Source organism: Nematolebias whitei, chromosome 18, assembly GCF_014905685.2.
Source record: "Nematolebias whitei isolate Nwh7 chromosome 18, NemWhi1, whole genome shotgun sequence".
NCBI classification, from domain to species: Eukaryota; Metazoa; Chordata; class Actinopteri; order Cyprinodontiformes; family Rivulidae; genus Nematolebias; species Nematolebias whitei.
Window position 1 is genome coordinate 12,102,163 of NC_056515.1, and position 7,413 is coordinate 12,109,575.

The window sequence follows — 7,413 nt, forward strand, 5'->3', positions numbered from 1 at the left end:
TTTATTTGTGAACCATTCCATTGTAGATTTGGCTTTATGTTTTGTATCATTGTCTTGTTGGAAGATAAATCTCCGTCCCAGTCTCAGGTCTCTTGCAGACTCAAACAGGTTTTCTTCCAGAATGGTCCTGTATTTGGCCCCATCCATCTTCACATCAATTCTGACCATCTTCCCTGTCCCTGCTGATGAAAAGCAGGCCCAAACCATGATGCTGCCACCACCATGTTTGACAGTGGGGATGGTGTGTTCAGGGTGAAGAGCTGTGTTGCTTTTACTCCAAACATATCGTTTTGCATTGTGGCCAAACAGTTCAATTTTGGTTTCATTTTTCCACATGTTTGGTGTGTCTCCCAGGTGCTTGTGACAAACTTTAAACAACACTTTTTATGGCTATCTTTGAGAAATGGCTTTCTTCTTTCCACTTTTCCATAAAGGCCAGATTTGTGCAGTGTACGACTGATTGTTGTCCTATGGACAGACTCTCCCACCTCAGCTGTAGATCTCTGCTGTTCATCCAGAGTGATCATGGACCTCTTGGCTGCATCTCTGATCAGTCTTCTCCTTGTTCCAGATGAAAGTTTAGAGGGACGGCCGGGTCTTGGTAGATTTGCAGTGATCTGATACTCCTTCCATTTCAATATGATTGCTTATGCTGGTGAAGATTCTCAGTCATCCAGGACATGATGAATTCAAAAAACGTTCAATACAAAAACAACTGGAGAAACCCTTGTATCGTATGATGTGACTTCTCTTTTCACTTGCATACCCATCTCTGAAGCAGTAGAAACCGTCAGAAAACAACTTCTACAAGACAATGACTTAATCAACAGGATCAACTTCACCCCGGACCAGATCTGCACCCTGTTGGATCTCTACCTTTCCACCACTTATTTCAAATTCAATGACAGTTTTTACAGACAGAAGCACGGCTGTGCCATGGGATCTCCAGTGTCACCCATTGTTGCCAATCTCTACTGGAGGAAGTGGAACAGAGAGACCTAAACTCCTTTGAGGGAACAACGCCAAGCCATTGGTTCAGATATGTAGATGACACCTTGGTCAAAATCCAAGCTAAGGAAATAGAAGTGTTCACCAGACACATTAACTCGGTTGATAACAACATCAAGTTCACCAGAGAGGATGCAAACGACAACAAGCTGCCTTTTTTGGACTGTTTGGTTCAGATGGAAAGAGAGGACAGCCTCAACATTGAAGTGTACAAAAAAACCAACCCACACAGACCATTATCTTCTGTTTGACTCTCACCATCCACTGGAACACAAACTCTCTGTCATCAGAACTTTACAGCATCGGGCCGAACACGTCCCCATGAAGACAGAAGGGAAGGAAAAGGAACAGAAACACATCCAAGAAGCTCTCTAAACATGTGGATATCCTAACTGGGCTTTTGTCAAGTCAGCGAGGAAATTTACAAATCGCACTAATAAACAAAAAGGAGAATTGTCATCCCTTATATTGCTGGGGTATCAGAGAAATTCAGAAGGATTTTCAACAAACACAAGATCCCAGTACATTTCAAACCCAGCAGGACTCTCAGACAGAGGCTGGTCCACCCTAAGGACAAACACCCATACACAAACAGAGTGGTGTAGTGTATGCGGTCCAATGCAGCGAGGACTGTCCAGACCTCTACATTGGAGAAACTAAACAGCCTCTTCACAGACGCATGGCTCAACACAGGACAGCCACCTCCTCTGGACAAGATTCAGCTGTTCACCTCCACCTCATGGATAAGTGACACTCTTTTGAGGACCAAAATGTGCACATTTTGGACCGAGAACACAAATGGTTTGAGAGGGGGTTGAAGGAGGCAATTTATGTAAAAAGATAAAAGCCGTCCCTTAACAGAGGAGGAGGCCTCAGATTTCCACTTTCAAAAACATATAATGCAACTTTAAGACTGATTCCCAGCCAGTTTTCACACCTGATGGAAACAGAGGGGCCTCATCTGTGAATTAGAGTAACAAAGACTTTAAGAAACCCTTAATGTTAAGGTGTGGAGGTGTGACTTGTCAAATCTACATATGTGTGTGTGTCTTATCTCACTCAGCCTTATAACCTGAATCTCTCACTCACTGCTCATTGAATTGAGAAAGCTCCTCGGATGAGGAGCGAAACGTCTTCTGTTACAAATAAAGTCCAGTTGTTTATGTATTGAACGCTTTTTGAATATGATTGCTTGCACAGTGCTCCTTGGGATGTTTAAAGCTTGGGAAATATTTTTGTATCCAAATCCAGCTTTAAACTTCTCCACAACAGTATCTCGGACCTGCCTGGTGTGTTCCTTGGTCTTCATGATGCTCTCTGCGCTTTGAACAGAACCCTGAGACTATCACAGACCAGGTGCATTTATATGGAGACTTGATTACACACAGGTGGATTCTATTTATCATCATCAGTCATTTGGGACAACATTGGATCATTCATAAATCCTCACTGAATTTCTGGAGTGAGTTTGCTGCACTGAAAGTAAAGGGGTTGAATAATATTGCACGCCCCACTTTTCAGTTTTTTATTTGTTAAAAAAGTTTGACACATCCAATAAATTTCATTCCACTTCACGATTGTGTCCCACTTGTTGTTGATTCTTCACAAAAAAATTCAATTTTATATCTTTATGTTTGAAGCCTGAAATGTGGCAAAAGGTTGAAAAGTTCAAGGGGGCCGAATACTTTCACAAGACACTGTATATGCTGCATGCACATCTTTATTCTCCAGTGACTGGACCTTTACATTTTGGCTGAAAGGCCAGAAAGCTGCTTATGATACACACAAGATTTCAAAATGTATAAACTTATTAGCTTCAAATATACACTTTCATATAAAATACTTTTATTGTTGGCTAATAACTAATGTCTGAAAACATTATTGGGTACGAGATACTTTATGTTTTTCTACCAAGTATAAAAACACAACAAAATATGTTTTGACTGAAAAACATTTGTTTGCAATCTTTCATTTAAAGACAAACATTTTTTTCATACATTTTAAGCTCTTCAAATAAGCGGTCGCATCACTGTTTTCCAGCATCCATCCATCATCTTTACTCGCTTCTTCCTTTTCGGGTTGCAGGGGTCACTGGTGCCCATATCCAGCAGTCACTGTGTGAGAGGTGGGAGACACCCTGGACAGGTCTCCAGTCCATCACAGGGACACATAGAGACAAACGAGATGAACAATCATTCACTTTCTCACTCACACTTGTCTGTCTGTTAACAAAATACTCCATGAACCACTGAGCAGATGTTACTGAAACTCAGCAGTAATCGCTTGATGATAACTTTTAGAGTCAACCCAGTTTTACATGGCTGTCATGGCAAGCAATTTTAACAAATATAAAAATGTCTCTAACTCTGAATTGTAAAGATATTTTATTACATGTTGTGGAACTATCTGATAGTCATTCCCATCACATATGTTATATTATGTTATGTTGTTTATTTGTCATATGCAGGTTTGTACCAAGGGCAACCATGCAATGAAATGTTCAGGATGAGAAGAAACAATTTGACTCGCTAAAAAAAAAAAATAATAATAAACTAGAAATACTGAAGCATGCAATAAGGGTACAAAATGAAGTACCAACTTGTGGACTTCACATGTGGACTTCACATCCGCCTTCAACACCATGATCCCCCAAACCCTGATGGACAAACTATTCACATTAGGACTAAGCCCCTCCATTTGCAACTGGGTACTAGACTTCTTAACAATGATATATGACATTTATGATATGAGAAATGATATACATGCATGATACAGCCACATAGTGCAGCAGCACTAAACATATTTGGTGTCACAGATGTGGCTTGGTGCACTGTGATTATCAATAGTTCAGTAATCTGACATCTTGTAGATAATAACTGTCTTTGACTCTTTTCGTGCACGATGGCAGACTCTCATCTGCCTGAGGGTAGGATGCAAGAGTCCTTGTTTATTTATTTATTAACTTTATTTAACCAGGCAGATCCCACTGAGATCACAGATCTCTTTAGTGAGGGAGGCCTGGGCCTGAAGGCAGCCTAACATGCGGAAAGCACTATAGAGGGTGGTGCAAACAGCAGAGGACATCACTGTTTTTGGTCTGTGGGAGGAAACCAGAGTACCTGGAGAAAACCCATGCAAGCACGAGAAGAACATGCAAACGCCACACACCTTGTGCTGGGTGGGTGTGGTCCTTAATGATGCTGAGTACTTTATGCAGACATTGGCTGTGGTAGATGTCCTGGATGGTGTGGAGACTGCTACCAGTGATGTCCTCTGCTGTTTGCACTACCTCTGTCGAGCTTTCAGGCTCTGGTGCAGTTCCCATACCACCCTGTGATGCAGCCTGTCAGCAGGCTCTCAGTGGTGCACCAATAAAAGATTGTGATGATGCTGGTGGTCGTACCAAACTTCTTTAGTCTTCTTAGGAAGTAGAGTCTTCGTTGGGCTATCTTGACCACAGTGTCTGTATGTAAAGTCCAGGACATTGGACATATGGACATCAAGTCATATTCCGCTTAAAGCTTTGGCAACAAATCTTGGAGTCAACCCTGCCTGTCTGTCAGTAAAATCTCCCATGAGCCATAGCACAGATTTTAATGGAGGATCCAGGGAGCAATTATTTAATAAACTGTACAACTACAACCACTTAACTTTTGGTGGCAACTTATTTTAAAATTGCTGCTGCAGCTAAAATCTTGGCAAATAAAAAAAAATGTCAATAAATTAGTGTGTGTTAATGTTGGATATCGTAGTGACTCAAAGTGGTTCACAACAAGTTCTTTGAGCTCAAACGGATTACACAAGGTTCATGATACTGCATGAGATTAAACTGAACAGTATTTTCAAGATTTGAAAGACAAACGATGTGGCTATAACTCCATTATTTCTCATCATAAGATGATCCTGGTCTTAAAGCCTGTCCTGGAAGGCAACATGAGGTACAGTATGTGTTGCTTATAGCAATGCTCAGCTTTTACTTCATACTTTTGACCACATCATTTGCAATAAAGCACAAAAAACTGATGCAAATGATGCTCTGTAATGAAAAAGTTGTGGATTAAATGTGGATTTTTTTCAAACTAACAAGTTTTTCTGTGATTGATCTCTGAAACTTTTCATCTCTGAACTCTCTGCTGCACTAACTTGTGTAGACAATGTAATGGATACATAAATAAATATAAATTTCAAACTTATTTTTCCTTCCAACTTCTATTTGCTCCAGTTCCCAACTGACTACAGTATTTTCCAGTTTTGCATTTCCCATTTGCAAGTTGATACCATGTTCTCTTTCTGTTGCACATCAAGTATGACAGTTATGTCGAATGCGTTTATACCTTTCACAGATTTCACAACGGACAGGAGAGGTTTCCATCTGTCTGTCAGAAAACTGGTTTGTACAAACCTAGATGTTTGGAAAACTGCACCATGCTGGTAGCCAAAGTCAAATTTATGTAAAGCACGCAGCCTTGGGACTGGAAGAACAATTGACTTTTGTTGACTTTGGACCAGAGTTTAAAATAAGAGTGGATGAATTTGTCTTTTATCACTGATTCCTTGTGCAGTAGTTCACACACATTTTAAACTGCACGTTGAAATCAATTGTTCATGAATAAATAAAAGATACAGCAGATGAAAATATACAGTGTTTGCAAACATAAATGTTTAAAATATAAATAAAAGGTCTAGCAGTCCTACAAGGAGTGTACCTGTCACCTTTTATGTCAGAGATTTAGATTAGGATCATCTTATGATGAGAAAAGTCAAAGTTGTAGCATGTTTGGTCCAACCTTGAAAACAAATAAAATTCACTCATGTACTGTTGCAAGATGTCAATTACAGAGTAAACTTTGTGAATACTTTACAGTTACTACCCCAGTAGTTTAAAGTTTAGCTCAATATCTGTAAAACTGACTGAGTTTTAGTGCAGACCATGAGCTGTGAAACTCACCTTGAATTGGATTCACTCCTAAAGGTAATCAGTTGTAGATGCAATGATTACTCTGAGTTTCATTCATATTCATTCAGTGGTTTGTGAGATATTTTGCTAACTGACAAAGAGGGTTGATGCCAAAAATGACAAGGTTTTGAACAAATATGTGTGGTGTGTTAAAGACAGACGGACGGACGGACAGATGTCGGTCTAAACATATCAGAGTCATTAATTTGTCATTCGCACCACATGTGGTACATGTGGTGGAACGAAATTATGTACACAGGGTCCCAGTTACATCCAAAAATAAATTGTAAAAGAAAACCAGTAACAAGATCTAAGATATGAACTAAGAAAAACATGAACTAAATAAACACTAAGCACTAATAGCATAAAAAACATTACGTCGAACATCAGCACGAACATGAGTCTGTGTGAGTAGATGAGCACGCATGAACACATCAGCACTGAAACAGATCAGCAGCAACATGAAACAGATCAGCAGCAACATGTTGTGGTTTTTTTTCACAGTGATTATTCTAGTTAGAGATTCATGAGTCTAACAGCCTCAGGGTAGAAGCTGTTCCTCAGTCTAGTGGTTCTACACTTAATGCTCCTCAACCTCCTTCATGAGGGGAGTGGGGCAAAAAGTGTGTGTGCTGGGTGAGTGTGGTCCTTCATGATGCAGGTGGCCCTCTTCCTGTATCTGGAGGTGTAGATGTCTGTGATGATGAGGAGACTGACTCCAACAGACTTCTGTGCAGCCTTCACCACTCTCTGCAAAGCTTTTCTTTCTGCAGCTGTGCAGCCTCCATGCCACACGTTGATGCTGGAGCACAGGATGCTCTCCACTGCACACCTGTAGAAGGAGGTGAGGACTGAGCTTCCCAGACCAGCTCGTCTCAGCCATCTGAGGAAGTAGAGTCTCTGATGAGCTTTCTTGATCAGGCTGATGGTGTTGTTGCTCCAGCTGAGGTTGTCATTCATGTGTACACCCAAGTACTTGTAGCTGGAGACCACTTCCACCGCAGATCCTCTTATGTTCAGGAGGGTCTAGGTGTGTTTGTTCCTTCTGAAGTCCACAATCATCTCCTTCATCTTCTTCACATTGATGTGAAGGTTATTCTCCTTGTACCAGTTCTCCAGGTGTTCCACCTCCTGCCTGTAGCTGGACTCATCATTGTTTGTGATGCATCTGATCACTGCTTTATAATCTGCAAACATTCCAACATGACAGCCTGGATGGATAGCTGCACAGTCACAGGTGAGCAGAGTGAACAGGAGGGGGCTCAACACACAGCCAGGGAGAGCCAGTGCTGAGGGTTATGGTGGAGGAGAAGTTTCGTTTTAGTTTTAGTTTAGTTTATTATTTTATGAATATGTAAAAAAACAATAATAATAAATTAAAATATAATATATATATATATATATATATATATATATATATATATATATATATATAGTCAAGTCAGATT